Source organism: Chrysemys picta, chromosome 6 (assembly GCF_011386835.1).
Source record: "Chrysemys picta bellii isolate R12L10 chromosome 6, ASM1138683v2, whole genome shotgun sequence".
NCBI classification, from domain to species: Eukaryota; Metazoa; Chordata; order Testudines; family Emydidae; genus Chrysemys; species Chrysemys picta.
In genome coordinates this window covers 87,455,476-87,474,712 of record NC_088796.1, presented here as the reverse complement: position 1 = coordinate 87,474,712, position 19,237 = coordinate 87,455,476, and positions in this window count along the sequence as shown.

Genomic DNA, 19,237 nt, shown 5'->3' with positions numbered 1-19,237 from the left:
CCGCTGAATTGCTGCCAAAGCCACGGGGTTGGCGGACCCCCCGTAGGCACGCCACCGAAGGCCACCTGACTCCCGCCCTCACGGCGACCAGCATGCCATCCCCCGTGGCTTGCCGCCCCAGGCACGCACTTGCTGCGCTGGTGCCTGGAGCTGCCCCTGGCCTCAGGAGAGCAGGAGGGAGGTACGAGTGGTGGTGAGTGGTGCAAATGCGGGCTGGAGGATGCAGGAGGAGCACAGGCCGGCCAGAGAGAAGTGGCGCTTTGAAGGGGAAACCGCCACTTCTCTCCGGCTGCCAGTTGCGTGGTTGCCCCCTGCTCCTCCTGAGTCCTCTGGCTCGCATTCATGCTGCTGCCTGGTGAGTGGTGACTGGGCACAGCCCATGGGGGGGGAGGGTGATCGCTGGGGTATGGATTTGGCTGTTGGAACTGGCACAGACCCTGTGGACAGGGGGGCTGGCTGGGGGATTGGGCTGCCCCAGGAACTGGTGCTGAGCCTGCAGGCGGGGGGAAGGGCAGCTGGGGGAGGCGAGCGCATGGAGGCAGCAGGGCACTCAGGTGGCCGCCAATGGAACTGTGCCTCCCCCCCACCTTTGTGTGGGTGTTCAGCCCACACGGGTCTCTGCCCACTTTTCCGGGCCAGCCAGCGTGGGGCCTCATCACATTCTGAAAAACCATGTGTGAAAACTGAAGCAAAATCCTTAGCAGAAAAGTTTGATTAGTATGATATTGCTGTTTTTGCTCTTTTGTGGAACCGTTTACTTCATAGAATTAATCCTGTTAGCAAATCGCTGCAAAAGATTGATACAAGTTTATTGAATGCTGCACAATTGTTAGCCTCAGTTACAAGTTTTGTCATGGAAGTTCGAAATGACTATAGCTCGGTGGAAGCAGAGGCACTAACATTAACAGAAAATATAGGTTCCTCTGATATATCTGATGAGACATAAAAAACCAGGAAGTTATTTTTCAATTAAACGAGAGACAATGAAATCAATTTAAAAGGGAAAGAGAAGATCATCGTTGAGACAGTCAATGTTATTTGTGACGTAATAGTGCAATTGCAGAGTAGAGGTGAATCTCTAAAGAAAACTGTTGATTTATTTTGCGTGTTTTTTGACAGAAGTATGGATGAAAATGCTAAAAGCCACTACAGTAAGAAATTAAGTGAATTCTACCAAGAGGACATAGACATAAATCTCTTTGAAGATGAAGTGAAAAGTTTCATTCATTTTATCTAAAATGATGAGGTCTGTGCTTCGAGATCACCAGTTGACTTGTATAGATTTGTACATGAAGGTTTGCAGGCAACCTTTCCAATTGTTAAAAATATTTTCAGAATCATTTCTACAATACCTGTCACAAACGCTTCTGGTGAACGTTCTTTTTCTGTATTGAAACAAGTTACAAATTATTTGCAAAATACAATGAATCAGGAACATTTGACAAGTTCAGCAATATTGACAATTGAAAGTGCCTCTTTAAAAAATATTACTTATGATGACTTAATTGATGATTTTGTAAAGAAAAAGTTAGGAAAAAAGGCTATCTGAATAAATATTTGTTTTCAAATTGAATACGTTTTTTCAGAGGAAGTTAACTTTTATTTTTCCATTCATGCATCATCTATACTTTTTATTTTTACACATTTTTCACATTAGTGTAATGCAAATACAAGCTTTCACCTACACCAGAAGTTCTCAAACTGTGATCCGAGAATGCCGTTCAGGTGGACCAAGGAAAGGAGGTTTTTTTTTTTTTTTATATAAAGCGCTGTTATCCAAAGGACTTTACAACAGCTAGCTAATGGTACAAACAATATTTGGAAAGATCATTAACTGGTCCACTCAGACCTTAGCACTTTTCAAGTGGGAGAAAAAGAAAGTTAGACTGCAAAAACAATCAAGGAACCTCACTTTATTTTCATTTACTTTCTATTACTTATAATATAGGAGGAAGATGAAGAAAAAAAGAATGAAAAACAGCGGGGGCAATAAGAGAGAATGTTCTTTTTCTTGGCTGGGTCCCATGAGAGGTGGGCCTCAAAAATGAAGCTGAGCACAGGGCCCCACTAACTCTAAATCCACCACTGCCACAAATAGCACTCTGGTTTGCGGTTGAGGTACGGTGGTGGGGGTTGGTGGAAAAGGCTTCCTGTGCTGCCACTTGTCCGGCTGTCTGTTCTGTGATTTTTAGAGATGGTTAAATCTTTCTTTTTTGAAATTTCAACAAAAAAGTCATGAAAACTTTTGAAAAATGTTCATGAAATATTTTCACACCATTTTTTGACCAGCTCTAGAAACTTCCTCCTCCAGTACAGTTAATCTGTTAATTTTATCAGTAAAACAAAAATGAAGAAAATATATTCATCTCATATTTACAATTAAAGATCCAGATTCAGACAAGCTGGCACAGGGAGATGTAATTTACATTCGCCTGCATCAGCCTCCCATGCCAGAGGGGACAATTCATCAGAATAGATCATCATATGCTGTTGCATAGGACCTCTGCTGGTAGGAGGCAGAAAATCAATCTTCTCTAGCTGTGCCCCTTTCTGGATGATGCTATCCACTCTTGGGATAGCTCAGTGGTTTGAGTATTGGCCTGCTAAACCTAGGGTTGTGAGCTCAATCCTTGAGGGGGCCACTTAGGGATCTGGGGCAAAATTCAGTACTAGTAAAGGCAGGGGGCTGGACTCGATGACCTTTTAGGGTCCCTTCCAGCTCTATGAGAAAGGTATATCTCCATATATTTTATTATTTTTATAACCCTCTGGATAAAATTCACTGCTTGTTTTATTTATTATTTCAAGCAAGTGATCTGATTTAAGGCCCTATCCTGCAATATTTAATCAGGCAAAAGTCCCATTGACTTATGCATCTCTCTCTCACTTAAATACATGGGAACACCATTGATGCTGTGTCACAATTCACAATACTTTTAGCACGAGGACACAGTTATACTGGAGATAAGTCAACCTCAGTAACAAAGGGAAACATTTTTCAAAAATAGGTAGGTGTTCAATGGTTAGATTTCCAAAAGAACATAAATGATTTAGGAACACAAGCCCAATTGATGTCAAAGCACATAAATATGGAGTTAAGGCTCCTTTTTTTGAACATTTTGGCCACAGTCTGTAACTCCTAGACTGAATTGGTTAATGAAAATGTAAATGGAAAAACTATGACTTGATAAGTTGTATAGTGTACAAAGAATGATGTTAGGATTAATTTAAACCCATACATGTTGGGTTGATATAGTAGGTTCTTCCTAGCTGCAAACACTGGGTGCGGGAGAGAGAAGAGAGTTCTTTCCAATATGAAAACCCTGCATTTAATGGAAGCAACAAGTCAAAAATTGACTTCTACTCCATGGAATTTTGGTCTTGTAAATGGCTGTAAATAGGATTCTAATATAATAATACCTTATAGTTCTACTGTGCCTTATGTTGAGGCTTGCAAAGCACTTTAGAAAAAAGTAATGAATGAAGCTTCACAACACTGTATTAGGTAGAGAAATATTCTTATCTCCCTTTGAGATGGAGAAATTTATTCAGAGGGAGGTTATGATCCTTATTTTCCAAAGTGGCCACTATGGTTAGATGCCTCTGTGTGTGGTTTTTTTTTTTCTTTTACTTAATTTGGAGCTGTAAGTGCTCAGCTCTTCTGAAAAAGAAATTCAAGGTATCTGAAATTGGCAACCCTTAAAATAAGATGCCCAAAATCAGTAGTCTCTTTAGGAAATGTTGATCTAAGTGATTTGTCACACAGCGAGTCTGTGACCGAGCCAGAAACAGCAATCTCTTGACTCCCACTCTTGTGCCTTAGGCATAAGGCCATCTTTCCTCCCTTACAGGGCTGAGCTATGCTTTTTTATAAAAATTGTAATTTTGCCTTAAATAGATTACAATACATTTGCTTTTTGTGACATGGGAATCCAGAGAGATGTTACTTTTCCCATCATATTTACAAACCACATAACATTACAATAATTCCACTTGGAAACTATACCAACCATGCGGTCATTCATTTTACCACTGTCTTTTGATATCCTGAGAAGATGGCCAATATAGTAACTCTTCTTGCTGTTGTATAGAGAAATGGAATGTAAAAGGGGGGCTTGATCCAATGGAAAAACTCCCTTTCACTTGAATGGTGCAGAATCAAGTCCATAGAGAACAGGTGCATACTTATTTCATCTGCACAGTTTGAATGTACAGTCAATCTGCTACTTCTTTAGACTATATTCATAGCCTAATCCTAGTGGGAATTTCTTCTCTTTTCTCTTCTGCCTTTACACTTCAAATTCACTCACTGCAAGAGTAGATACTAGTCATACAAAAGGCAGTGTAATCCTAGCTTTAGTAGAATAATGTGCCAGCATAATTTGCATGTACACAAGTATTTTTACCTTGTATATTTATCATAGTGTGAGTGTATATCTGTATATCTTCATAAAAGGCTTTATTCCTCAGCAGTTTTCTGGAAGTTATGTATAAAATATATAATTTAAATTTTCTTAGATTAGTAAATCTTGTTTATGACGTTATACTGTTGGCAATGTTGAGACATGCTCAGAATGACTGGCTGTAGTTGTGCATAAAATTAAACAAGTTAATACAACTATAACACATGATGATGGGATTCAAAATTGCCACCCACAGTGCATCATGATTTTTGTTTGTAATGCACTATAATCTTCCTTTCAACTTCAGTTCTTGTATTAAGAATGATCACCCTGTTATCTTACGCATATTGGGCCAAATTCAGTCCTCCGTTACACTAGTGCAATGCTCAGTGAATTTAATGAGAATTACTCTAGTGTAACCGAAAGCAGATTTTATGTATGTTTTCAATCCTATAGGTTCTTTTGTGCCAGTCTACCATTGACTTCCATGGGGGATCGGAACACAGAATGAGAACAGAATAGTATACTATTGATTCTAGAACAGGGGTCAGCAACCTTTCAGAAGTGGTGTGCCGAGTCTTCATTTATTCACTCTAATTTAAGGTTTCGCGTGCCAGTAATACATTTTAACGTTTTTAGAAGTTCTCATTTCTATAAGTCTATAATATATAACTAAACTATTGTTGTATGTAAAGTAAATAAGGTTTTAAAAATGTTTTAAGAAGCTTCATTGAAAATTAAATTAAAATGCAGAGTCCACCCGACCAGTGGCCAGGACTCGGGCAGTGTGAGTGCCACTGAAAATCAGCTCGTGTGCCGCCTTTTGGCACGCATGCCATAGGTTGCCTACCCCTGTTCTAGAACATACTAGAATGTCTTTATTTTAAACTTGCAAGTTCTGGAGAAAAACTATATTTGTTCAGTGCAAAGAATAAACAGATCTACTGTAGGCAAATATTATTGATCATGATACTTTTTTTTTTAATTGTTATAGTGGTTTGCAATAGACAGAACAATTTTTAGTGCAATATAAGAGCCACAGAAAAGTAACTAGTCTGGTATTTCTAGATGACCATATAAAGACAGGGCTTTTAATTATATTTTGTAAAGAATTCAAAAATTGGATATTCTGATATACACATTTATATAAACATGTACAGTAGACAAACATTTTAATTCATCCTGCAGTTGTCCTGCACCCAGATGTCCAGAAGCCTTCAATGTTTGCCAATTTGGGCCATTAAAGAAGAGAAAAGAAGTGACACTGAAAATGGAAGTCCACATTTAACCTAACAGTCGTGTTGTGCATTCATTTGGAATTCATAACACACTCAGATAACATTAAGGCGTGGTGCAAAGCTTTTAGTGGTATGAATTTGGGATGTATGAGTAATAAAAGTGGAGGGTTTTATAAAAACCACAACAAAAGAATGAAAACTTTATACCACCATCATGCATTTTGTTTACATCACAGATTTTAATGTTAAACTATTTCAGAAATGTTTTAGAGAGCATACAGATTTTATTGGTACTCATTTTGATATCTCCCTGATGGAAAGCTAAGCTGTTGTCGTACCATGAGTCTAATTGTATGGGGGAAGAAGGGGGAGATAAGTGTGTCAGATACTTCATTATGCTGGGAAAGTCCAATAATAGACATGAAGCACTACTAAAATGAATGGTCCTGAGTCTTGATTGTAGTCGAGGAATGTACAGCCCAAATTGGGGAAGAGGGGTATGGGTGTGTGAAGCGGGGGAAGGATTTTGTGGGTAGGGCACTTACCTAAGATTTGGAAGACCTGTGTTTAATACCCTGATCCATCACAGACTTCCTATGTGACCTTGGTCAAGTCACTTAGCTTCTTTGTGTCTCAGTTCCCCATCTCTAAGATGACAATAATAGCACTTCTCTACTTTACAGGAATGTTGTGAGACTAAATACATTAAAGACTTTGAGCAGCTCAGATACTACATTGATGGGGGGAGGGGTCATATAAATACCTAAGACAGATATGCATGCACCATGGTGACTTCCTGCTCTTTTTGTGGTTTTCTGATACTGGGCTAGCTCAGTGCCAATCCAGTTTCCCCGGTGTAAACTAGTGCCAGTGGATTACAGGAGTGTGTGGAAACCCTGACTACAATCCTATCCTGGGGTTGTGGTAGCATAGGACTCTCTAGATTAGCTCTGTCCCACCATAAGATCCACCTACTCTGGAATATCTGTTCCATAGCTGGTTAAGATTCCTTTAGGGCCACATTGTGTCTGTGGTGTGGCACAAAATACTAAGAGTTCAGCCAAAGATTGAATCCAATGTTTTTAACTGTATAAAACATTGCTTCAAGCTTTCAATGCTTTCCATCTCTCAAGTCACTGGAGCTCCAGCTTCTTATAACATATCACAACAAAAATTCTCCCCAATCTCTATTGTTGCATGTACCCTTTTATTGCTGGTTTCTAGCAGAGTTACTATAGATTGGCTTTACTAGATGCATTACACATCATAGGAGTATGTCACAGTTGATTCTTAAATAGCCTGGGAGTAACTGACTATTGTACATGCTTGTTCCCATTGAGTTATCCACCAATATTGAGACGTACTGGAGCAGGAAACACTGCTACAGTATGAAAAAGTTCTGAGAAGCCAGGAACATTGTTACTGAAGTTTTTGCTAAGTTATCCTGGTTATCTGCACACAGTCAGATGTTTAAGTCATGGCCGTCCGATTCTGATTGGCCGCTTGCTACATATAATGTAATTATGGGATTAATTTATAATGGTTTATTTATATTAACAGCATTTTTTTCAATAATTTGACTAAGCTACAAAATACAGCAGAAGATACACTGAAAATTATGAACAGACATGTTCATTGAATAAAAGGTCTTTGGAATCCTCAAAATAAGAGTTCATTCCTGCAGAGCTCAGGAGGTGCATTCCAGCTCTCCTCATGGAAAGCCCTGCTACAAGTCATTTGTACAAAATCTGACATATGTATATTGTAAAACAGTGAATTGTTGGAGATTCCATTTTTCATGTGAGACAAAAACCCGCAAAATGACCACTTATGGTAATTAAAGATCCCATTGCACTTTTTGCAAGAGTTGGGGTGACTGCCCTTGTCTTCTGGCCAAAATCCAATAAAAGGTATTTAATTATGTTGCATCTACTTACATTTTATAGTTCTTACAATGAAAAAAGTATTCTTTACTTCTTGTCCTAGATATTCAGGGAGTACACCATATACAGCTTAAGAGGAGAATGTGTAAATGTGGCCTTGGCTCTCTGCTGATCCTGGGCTGGTTCCCTGAAAACAGCTGTGCTATGTCACCTGCAAATGGCCTCAGGGGGCCAGTACAGCAACTGGGAATCAGCAGAGAATAAGGAAGCCTGTCTGTGTCCCCTTTCTCCAGCAGTGCACCCATCCTGGAAATAAGGAAAGGAGTGACTTAAATAGCCCATGTACTTTGTGGCAATCTTTCTGTGGCCAGCTATGCTGGATTTATAGCCAGAATCTGCCAGCAGTACCTCACAAAGCAACTGCACTGCACCAAGTAATCTGGACCCCTTTCTCTAAGCTATTGAATGGGGTTAATGGTGCAATTATAATATAATATTTGCCACATCCAACTCCAGTAGTGGCTGGATTTCAGTGGTGGGCAAAGTAATTCTTGTTTTGTTTTAATTCTGTAAAGCACTTTGAAACTCGGGAAAGGCAATATATAGATTAATAACATTATTAGAGCAAACTCTTCTTGAAAAAGTAGATGTAAAGAAACAATCAGCAGAAGCAGTGGCTGAAATGGAAATTCTGTACAATAGCATAGGTAGAATTTTTCTCTGATTTCCAGAGGGAGCCAAAAAGGAAAATAGAATCTGAATGATAAATGGTTGAATTTTCTACTTGTATTTCCCCTTCATACTGTGATTAACCATATTTTAAAATATAAACAATGTGGGATTTCCCTCTCTTATTTTTTTCATGTGGTAAAACAAAGGTAAACCCAGAGAATATAGTTACAAAGGGTCCTGTGACACCTTTAAGACTAACAGAAGTATTGGGAGCATAAGCTTTCGTGGGTAAGAACCTCACTTTTTCAGATGCAAGTAATGGAAATTTCCAGAGGCAGGTATAAATCAGTATGGAGATAACGAGGTTAGTTCAATCAGGGGTGAACTAACTGATTGAACTAACCTCGTTATCTCCATACTGAGTTATACCTGCCTCTGGAAATTTCCATTACTTGCATCTGAAGAAGTGAGGTTCGTACCCACGAAAGCTTATGCTCCCAATACTTCTGTTAGTTTTAAAGGTGCCACAGGACCCTCTGTTGCTTTTTACAGATTTAGACTAACCCAGCTACCCCTCTGATACTTGAGAATATAGTTGTGACCCAAGGATCTCAACATCTTCTTCCTCTGCTATGGTACACAGCTTCCATTTCAGCTATTGCCTCTTCTGATATATCCCTGTTTTCATCTACCCTTTCTGGCACTTTGCTTTTCTGATAATTTTATTATTTATATGGTACCTTTCACAAGTCTCAAAGGGGCATGGAATAGAGCAGATTGACTAAAGTTCTATTGGAGATTTACAAGACTTAATTCTCTTAATTAATTTATATTTCCATGCTAATTCACTGGGACTAGGATGCTTCCTTTTTGATCCAAAGCTTGTGCTTGAGATGGCTGTTCTTCCAAAGGGGTGGAGGAAAATTGACTAGAAGGAGCAGACATCTCAAACTGAAATTAAGCAGTTGCTTGACAAAAAACAGAAAGGGACACAGGATCAGATGTGCACATTCTCTCTGGTGGTTCTAGCTAAATGGGGAGCTGCTGTTCCCTCTCACTCGGCACCTAAGTTGTCAGCCCAGTTATTGGTGTTATATGTCTGGCAAGTGCAGAGTGATTTCTTTTGGCTGCTGACTGGGATTCTTCTGGAGGCTGAGTAGCTTGGGATCTACAAGAATCTTTCTTTGTAGAAATAAAACTGTCTGGCTGTAAAGTTCCAGATCCAAAAAACATAGCAATAATTACCTGAAATACCCCAGTTGTTTTTCATAATTATAAGTTTATGCAGCCATCTTGATTCTGATCTGACATGTAGGGTATCCCTGGGAAGCTCAGTTCTAGATCCTGATGAGATTCTTGATGATGTGCCAGGAGATCCTAGGGCCTGATCCAAAGTCCTTTGAAGTCAATGGGAATCTGCCCAATGATTTCAATGGCCTCTGTATCAGACCCTTAGAATCTACTTGTTTTGGCTATTGCAGAAGCTAAGGGCGGATGGAGCCCATCTGACACTAACTTGGCATTGGATTAGATGATTTCCAACGATTAGCTGCACTTCTCAGGCTAGCTGCTATTACTGTTAATAGTTTTTGTATTCCAGTAGCACTTGGCATCTTCAGCCCTATTATGCTTGGTGCTCTACACACACATAACAAAAAAAGACTGCCCTGCCCCAAACAGTCTAAAGTCTGGGTCTGAGCTGAGAGACAAGAGGTTACAACAAACAGACAGGGCGAGCCCAAAGTAACGACAAGACAGTTATCATAAGCTGACTAAGCAAAGGTCACAGTACACCAGCTGTCCAGTCAAGTAGCACAGAACCTGTCGAGTATTTTGTAGGCATCACAGAAAAGATGAGTTTTATGGAGGGATTTGAAGGAGGACAATATGGTAGCATTGCAGATATGTGTAAGACATGCCTTCCCTGTGTAAGGGTGACATGGAAGAGGGTGCATTGGTGCTTGTCAGTGCAGTGGGTGATTGCAGAGTGTCTTCATGAAGACTGACCTTGAAATTGCAAAAGGTGAGTGACTGTTGAGGACATGTTCCAATTATCATATATACCTCCTCATTACTTTCTAGCATGTCCTTAATAAACTGAGTGACACTGCAAAATGTAGAAGACTGCATTTCAAAGTTACTGCATTTGCATCCATTTAATTATCCTCTATCATGGTGTTATTTTCCATTCAACCTGTAGCAAGAGAGGATTCAAATATGTACATTAAAACACAATACATGTTGCTAGACTTTATCCTTCCTGCCTTTTGCTTTTGCCTTTTGTTAATAGCTCTGTTTTATGGTGTGAGTAGCTGATGTTCCTGTAAATGTTAAGGAATGTAAGAATGGCCATACTGGGTCAGACCAAAGGTCGATCTAGCCCAGTATCCTGTCTTCCAACAGTGGCCAATGCCAGGTGCTTCAGAGAGAATGAATAGAACAGATAATCATCAAATGATCCATCCCCTGTCTCCTATTCCCAGCTTCTGGCAAACAGAGGCTAGGGACATTCTCTCACTGGGAGCACCTAATAAAACTAAATAAATAATAAAACCTAATAGATGAGATGTTCCACTGAAGGAAAGAGATGCTGCTAAACTACATTGCCATCAGTCACCTCCTTCTGAACCCCATGCTCTGGGATTGGATGGGACCTCCAATGCAGGTTCTTCACTTGTCTGCTGCCGCTTTCCCCACTGTAGTTGGCATGATCGGGAAAGGATTCTTGATGATATGAACCTTCTGCTCAGCTTCCTACTCTCAGGGTGGATTGTAGGTTCAGCACTTCAGGGCCTGCAGCCAATCACCCCTTCTCCCTGTTTTTCATTGGCCTCTCTAAGAATATGCACCCAGAAAGAGAGATGTTCTGGTGTAAATGACTGTTATGCGGCAATCTTTCAAGCAAATTGCTTAGCTACCGAAGGTGGCAGTTTGTAATTTGATCTGCATTAAAATAAAAACCTGCCCCATAATCTGCTAGTTAGACATCAGAAAGAATGGGCCAAATTCTGCCCTTCAGTTACAATGGTTTCAAACTCATTGAAATTGATAATGTTGCTTTGGTGTAAAAGAGATGAGAATGTGTATCTGTTACACATTTTACAATTAATATATATATAATATAGATAGATAAAGATTTGAAAAGAAACCAAGAGAAGGTCAGTAGAAAATCATTAAGTGCAGAGCAGAAATCACAGAAACTGCATTTGAATTATGCTGTACTTTTGGGACAGCAAATGTATTCCAGGTCCATTCCATTTTTGAGTAGGAAATTCAAGCCCCCAAATTCCACACGAAGTATGTTTGGATTTTGTTTTGCTAGGGATCCAGAGAGAGGACGTTGTAGGTATTTATTTGGGTGTGGTCATGGCATGACATTGCAGGGAGATAAAAGCACTTTTTAAAGTGTCGAGGGAGTTGGAACAAAAAGTAAAATTGGGCCGTGTAAGGCTGCAAGCTCTTGGACAAGGGCGTCCTTTTTCTGCTAGCTGTTGTTTCAGTGCTCTGTTGTAGACTCAGTCCGGAGGTGCTGGATCATTCATGATTTTGGGAATATGATTAGGAGCGTTTCACGGCTCAGTGGTCAATTTGAGTCTGGCACAAGTTGGTAGTGACAAAAGTTATTACCATCTAAGAGCTGATAAATATCCTGTGGAAATGAGATGGTGACTTTGGGTCACTTTCTAGAGGAGAAGTAACCACACTGAACTAGTTTAATTAAGCTAGTTAAGTAATGTAGGCCGCTGCTGTTGTTCACCAAAATAAAGTTTTGCAGGATTGGGTTCTTTATTTCTGTTGTCTTTGTGTGGCCTCTGTCCATGGTGCCAACTGATGTCCAGTATTCTCTTATCCACTGTCTGTGCATGTTGGGTAGGTGACAGAGCACAGGACTGGAAATGTTGAATACTTTTAGGTAAGGGATTTGAAGAATTCAACAGTTACAGTTAACTGATTTTTCTCAGAAAATAAAAGTGAATAATCTGAGGTTAATCAGATTACAGATAGCTGTTTCTCCAGTGAAACAAAGACATCTTAAAATTATTTACTCACTATTTGTCTAATGCCACATGTGCAGAGAAAGGCCTTGGACCCAAAACCATATAATCTAAACACAATCAGCAGAGCAAAGATGGGGGAAGGGATGCAACAAAAACAAAATGACTAAGTGGGGAAACAGAACACGTCTTGTTCAACCTATGAGTCTGATAGAGCTTTATTCTCTCTTTCCCCCTCTTTGTAGATTAGTTATCACATATTTGAGGGAAGGATTAGGCTAAAGGAGTTAATGCTAAATGGGAAGAAAATGCAACTCAAACCCAAAAGCCATTTTTCTGTATAAAATAAAATGTGAACAGTCAGCAGTTGTACCTTTTTATTATAAAACTTCCCTAGAAAATATTTATTAAAATAAAACTGAACTAGATTTAAGAACACAAGGTAAAGTATTTTAACAAGAAACCCCTTTGTTGGACGGCTTCTCTTCCTTTGCTGTGAAAGAAAGCCAATCCGTACAAACTGCGTTCTAGCTCCATCTATAGGAAGCAAGGACACCCACTATTTTGCAAGTTAGCAGATGAATACAAGGCTACACTTCCAGCTTCAATCTATTTTGCCTCCTCTTTTTTGGAAGCTTGGAGTCCATGCCTGAGCTCTCCAGTTCCTCTCTAGCTCTAAATCTTCTTTCTCAAGTTAGAAGGAAGGAAAAGAAAGAGCTGTAAGAAGGACGATAACAATGAACCTCTTCATTGTATTCAACCAGGTTGTTTCATATTATTCAAATAAATAAGCAACAATAAATTCTGATCTAAATCAGCCTCTATGGAAATGAATTTGATCTGTGTTCCATTTGTATCAGTAAGACTGTAAGGGAGCTAAGAACCTCTCAGTTTTAGGGACTGAACCCTTACTCCCACCTCTTTCCCCTCTCAGTTAATTTTCTCCTGATTTTGGAGGAAATGTATTCAAATAGTAGCCAACTGAAACCAGGCTGGGACTCAACTCAGTCGGAATATGCACATTTTCCCAGAAATTGTCACATTTGAGAAAATTATTAAAATGAGGTGTTCTGGAGGCCTCCCACACTGCCACATTTCTTTGTAACCGCCTGAATGCCCTTGCTCTGACTGACTGAGTGGAGCCATGCCAGTGATGTGCAGGACATACTAACATGCCCAGCAAGATCACTTAATATAAAGACTAGTCTGGAAAGTGTGCAGGTATAACTATACTGGCAAGCCCTTCTAGAGCTAGTGCAACATAAGCTGTCTGTTTAGTCCCCCACCCCCAATCTCTAAGTTAAAAACCAAAAAATTCCTCTTTTTTTTTACTTTTTACAGCTAATTGTTGATAAAATGTCATGAAAACCACACTATTTAAGTTTATTTTTCTCTTTAGAATTCCTTTGTCATTAACTTTAGAGCAGCTTTTTTATTTTAGCTATTGAGAAGGAATTCAAAGTAGTGAGATCTTTTGCTTTGCCAGTGCAATTTGGCAGCACATTGTCAGGCACTCTGATCCTTCAGTATACTGTAATTTTAGACCTAACATGCAGGAATTGCCCTCTGGTGAGTAAGGTGAAAGCATTTAATTTCTTAAGAACCTTAATTCTTGGTCTTTTAAAAAGTGGGACCGATATGCCAAATATGATAGATGATACAGATTATAGTCCTAGAGGGACTTGGCTGATTTATTTTCCTTAGAACCTTTAATAGACCTCTGATCACAATTAACTGTATTTGTTGTGGTGAGAGCTAAATGATGGTTCATAGCTGAAAGATTAGTGACATTCATTGAACTGTGCTGACCTTTCCTTTATTTTTATATTGCATTATGTTGTATTATGGATTGGATATCCTTTCATTCAACCCAAATTAGTTTTCCATGTTACCTTGCAAATTGACCAGAGTCAAGTATCTTTTGCTTTAGTGATAAACTTCAGAAATTCAGAAAGTTAAATCAGGCTTGAATTTGCAATTTTATTTTTCTCACTCAAGGAGTGGAGTTTTATTTAATAAAGAACAGCTTCAACAGACAGCTATAATCCAAGAAACATGCGCACAGCTAGCTCATACTAAAGAGCTTTAATAGCATAACTATATCAATATCAAAAACTATATATTAATAACCTGTAAAGTACCAAATTTTACTTAGACTAAACTTCAGTTTAATTCTAAAGGCCAGTTTTTACCTCAGATTTTCATGCATGCATTTTCCATGAATTTGGGACCTGCTCCTACAATCCTAACTCACATGAGTAGTCCTTACATGATGGCCACCATCTTGGGTGACATACCATAGAATAAACTGCGGACGTTCAGAGATAAGGTATGAACTGTTACAGCCAGAGCTGCCTAACTGGAGCTGTAACACTCATATTCTGTGGGGATTGGCACAAAGAGGACCTGTAGCATTTACTCACCAGCAGGAACACTGGAACTAGGGAGACTGGGAGTGCAGCAGCACTTCCTGGCTTGAAGTAATAATGGCAAACAAATGCATGGCTCCCATCATATACAGGGTTTGCAGTTTTGTTCCACGGTGTTCAGCATCGTTATAAAAATTGTTCCAGAGCCACTGCTCACCAGTGGGTTACACTAGCTCTCTTCAGTGGTAACACAAGTCGGATTCAGTCCATGGAGAGCTACAATGTGGCCTGAGGACACTCTTCTATTCAAAGCTCCATGTACTCCATGACAAGCTGATCTAAATTCTGTAGTAAGACCCTGTATTCCATAGCACACAAGCTATGACAGCTTAAATAAAGATATCTTAATTTTTTAAAAAATTTCTTTGAACTGAATATGAGAACAGTATCTTTTCTTACTTAATTTAATACTATATTCAGTTTTACACTGCCCTTATACCTTGAATTGTTCATATACTGCATAATTTTAAATGGAAATGCATAATTGTATTACATAGCGTTGCAAGGGAGAAGCTAGAGCTATTGACAGCAAGGGCTACAGTTGGGGCTTTTGGCACCTGAGAAGATGTGGGATAAACGCGTTTTGCTGGGTATTAAAATGAGTAGCAGGAAAATAGCTAACGTTGACACTGAAATTTACATAGCTAATTTTGAATTTAACCCTGCCTTCAACTGACAAACATTTTTAAAAAGGCAGAAAATTAATCTCTCAAGTCAATGATTTTAGTGTGAATAAAAAAATGGTATAAATATAATCCATTCTTATTACAGTTTAAAGACTGTAAACTTGTAGACCTCTCTGAGGGTATGTCTACACTACGAAATTAGGTCAAAGTTACAGAAGTCGTTTTTTTATAAATTGATTTTATTCAGTCGATTGTGGGTCCCCCCACTTAAGACCATTAAGACCAGCGGAATGCGTCCACAGTATCGAGGCTAGTGTCGACTTTCGGAGCATGGCATTGGGGATAGCTATCCCACAGTTCCCACAGTCTCCACCGCCCATTGGAATTCTGGGTTAAGTTCCCAATGCCTGATAGGGCAAAAACTTTGTCGCCGGTGGTTTTGGGTACATGTCGTCAGCCCCCCTCCCCTCCATGAAAGCAACAACTGACAATCGTTTCGTGCCTTTTTTCCGGGGTCCCGTCCACCGGACCCGCTCAGCCCACTGCCTGCCTGGATGATCGGAAGCCCAGGCAGGCTGTGGGCTGAGCGGTTTGGCCCGCTGCCGGTCTGGGGCTCCCTCCGCCGGCTTCTGCCAGCTGGGGTCCCGCTCAGCCCCGCTCAGCTGGCAGACCTCGGTGAGGTCGATCAGGGGTACTAGACAGACATGGCTATCCTCCTCTTAGAGCACCGAATGGGAGTGACTCCAGGTCATTCTCTTCTTTAAGTTTCTTCTCATGGAGATTCAGTCCCGTCTGGAATATCATGCGAGCGGGAGGCTTCTGCCTCAGGCTGCTCTCCCAGCCGGCATTACCGCGCAGTCGCACCTACCCCAGCCTGCCCCTTGCTCCCATGGCTCATGAAGCCTGGACAGTAGTAAGGAGCAGTTCAACTTGTGGAATGACAAATCCAGAACGAAGAATTGCACTCTATGGGCCACGTTAAGATTATTTCACAAAAAGAAGAACAGGAGTACTTGTGGCACCTTAGAGACTAACAAATTTATTAGAGCATAAGCTTTCGTGGACTACAGCCCACTTCTTCGGATGCATCCGAAGAAGTGGGCTGTAGTCCACGAAAGCTTATGCTCTAATAAATTTGTTAGTCTCTAAGGTGCCACAAGTACTCCTGTTCTTCTTTTTGCGGATACAGACTAACACGGCTGTTACTCTGAAACCTGAAGATTATTTCAGAGTCCTAGATAGCATTAGTCCCTATAAAAGGCTTCATGAAAATTTCCCCCCGCCCCCAACAAAAATGTTAATTTATCAGAGCAGCTGAAAGGGTAAGGAACCTGGGACTATAACTGAGAGAGAACTTCCATATTATTTAACTCATAATTGATATAATTCAAAGTAAAATTTCACAGTGCAGTCTGTTCTAAGACTAAAAATGCAGGAGGGGAGTGAGGAAAAAGGACCAGTGACTTATTTCTGCCTGGTTTTGAACCCGGGACATTTCATGTGAGCACCACTATACTACAGGGCTTTCGTGTGTTAGGTGAACGTGATAACCACTGCACTACAGGGCTTCTCTTTTTTTGCTACAGACTTTGCTGAATGCACAGGAATGTTTTCTCTAGCTACAGAAGCTACCTAATGCAATGTCTATATCTATGGCCTTCCTGCTCACAAAGCGGTCATGCCCCCGCCCAAGGCTGACACAGTGACCTGGCTCAGGCAGGATCGCTAGCGAGGCATGATACTTTTGCCATTAAGCAAACACAGCAATTCTTTCCTGGCCTTTGCCACTGAATGCCTCCATGCATTACGCTGTGCCCAGGGCCGGCTCTGGCTTTTTTGCTGCCCCAGGCAAAAAAGCTGCCGGCCGCCCCCCCCCCCCCCCCGCGGCGGGGGGGGGAGGGCGGCCGGAGCCCCAGGGGGAGAGCGCTCTCCCCCCGGCGGCCAGAGCGCAGGGGGCAGGGCGGCGAGAGGGCGGCGAGCCCCAGCCAGGGCTCGCCGCTCTCCCCCCAGCAGCTGGAGGGAGAGCCGCGGCCGGGGGGAGAGCCCCAGCCAGGGCTCGCCGCTCTTCCTCCGGCGGCCGGGGGGAGGGCACCGGGGGGGAGGGCGGCCAGAGCGCCGGGGGGAGGGCAGCGAGCCCGGCCGTGGCCCCGCTCTCCCCGGGGGCCGGAGCGCCGCGCCGCCCCCCTCCAGGTGCCGCCCCAAGCACAAGCTTGGTGGGCTGGTGCCTGGAGCCGGCCCTGGCTGTGCCCTATCAGTGCGGGAGGATTGCATGAGCTCGGAAAACATGTCAGCGCGAGTGAGGGTTTTTTTGCCATCTAATCTGTGATAACCTCAGGGACGGAGATGATAGGGGGAATGTAGACACATTCTGGGGGGACTGCATGGTCACCCGTGCTGCTGAGTGCTGCTGAGTTCGCCACGCTGGCCAAACAGGAAATTAAATTCAAAAGTTCCCGGGGCTTTTCCTGTGTACCTGGCTAGTGCATCTGAGTTCAAAGTGCTGTCCAGAGCGGTCACAATGGAGCACTCTGGGATAGCTCCTGGAGGCTAATACCATCGAATTGTGTCCACACTACCCCAAATTTGACCCGGCAATGTCGATTTCAGCGCTAATCCCTTCATCAGGGGAGGAGTACAGAAATCAATTTTAAGAGCCCTTTAGGTCGAAAAAAACGGCTTCGTCGTGTGGACGGGTGCAGGGTTAAATCGATGTAACGCTGCTAAATTTGACCTAAACTCGTAGTGTAGACCAGGGCTGAGTGTCCCATTATGGCAAGAAAATATATAAAGCTTTAATGAGTTGGAAGCCAGTTGTTTAGTACAGGAAAACAAAAACAATTTTGAAACCGTTTAATGGGCATATATTAATGGGAAAGATAAACTAATAACTGATTACATCAAGAAGGTTAAGGTGTTTAATGCCTATTTTGCTTCAGCCTTCACTAAAAATGCTAATGGTAACCAGATACTCAACACAATTAATATTAACAAGAGGCAAGGAACACAAGCCAAAAGAGGGAAAGAACAGGTTAAAGAATATTTAGATAAATTAGATGTATTCAAGTTGGCAGGGCCTGATGCAATTCATCCTAGGGATACTTAAGGAAGTAGCTGAAGCAATCTTGGAACTGTTAGCTATTATCTTCCAGAACTCATGGAGAATGAATAAGGTCCTAGAGGACTGGAGAAGGGAAAACATAATACCTATCTTTAAAAAGGGGAATAATGAGGATCTGAGGAATTATAGATCAGTTAGCTTAACTTTGATACCTGGAAAGATACTGGAACAAATTATTATTCAATTTGTAAGCACCTAAAGGATAATAGGGTTGCATGGAATAGCCAGCATGGATTTGTCAAGAACAAATAATGCCAAAGTACTTCACTTAGGAAGGAAAAATCAAATGCACAACAACAAAATGGGACTGGGTGATGGTATTGCTGAAAATTATCTGAGGATTATAGCAGATCACAAATTCAATATGAGTCAACCCACAATTGCAAAAAAGGCCAATACTATTCTGGGGTCAATACTATTAATGGGAATTTTGTATGCAAGACATGGGAGGTAATTGTCCCGCTCTATTTGGCACCGGTGAGGCCTCAGCTGGACTACTACATTCGATTCTGGAGCCACACTTTGGGAAAGATGTGGATAAATTGGAGAGAGTCTAGAGGAGAGTAACAAAAAGGGTGAAAGGTGTAGAAAACCTGACCCTGGAGGAAAGATTGAAACAACTGTGCATGTTTAGTCTTGAGAAATAAAGACTAGTTAAATTCTGGAGCAGGCTTTCAAGGGAATTTGTAGAATCCCCATCATTGGAGGTTTTTAAGAACGGGTTGGACAAACTCCTGTCAGGCATGATCTAGGTTTATTTGGTCCTGCCTCAGTCCAGGGGGTTGGACTTGACCTCTTGAGGTCCCTTCCAGCCCTACATTTCTATGATTGATAAAAGCCTTTGATATAGTGCAAATCATCAAGTGCCTAAAT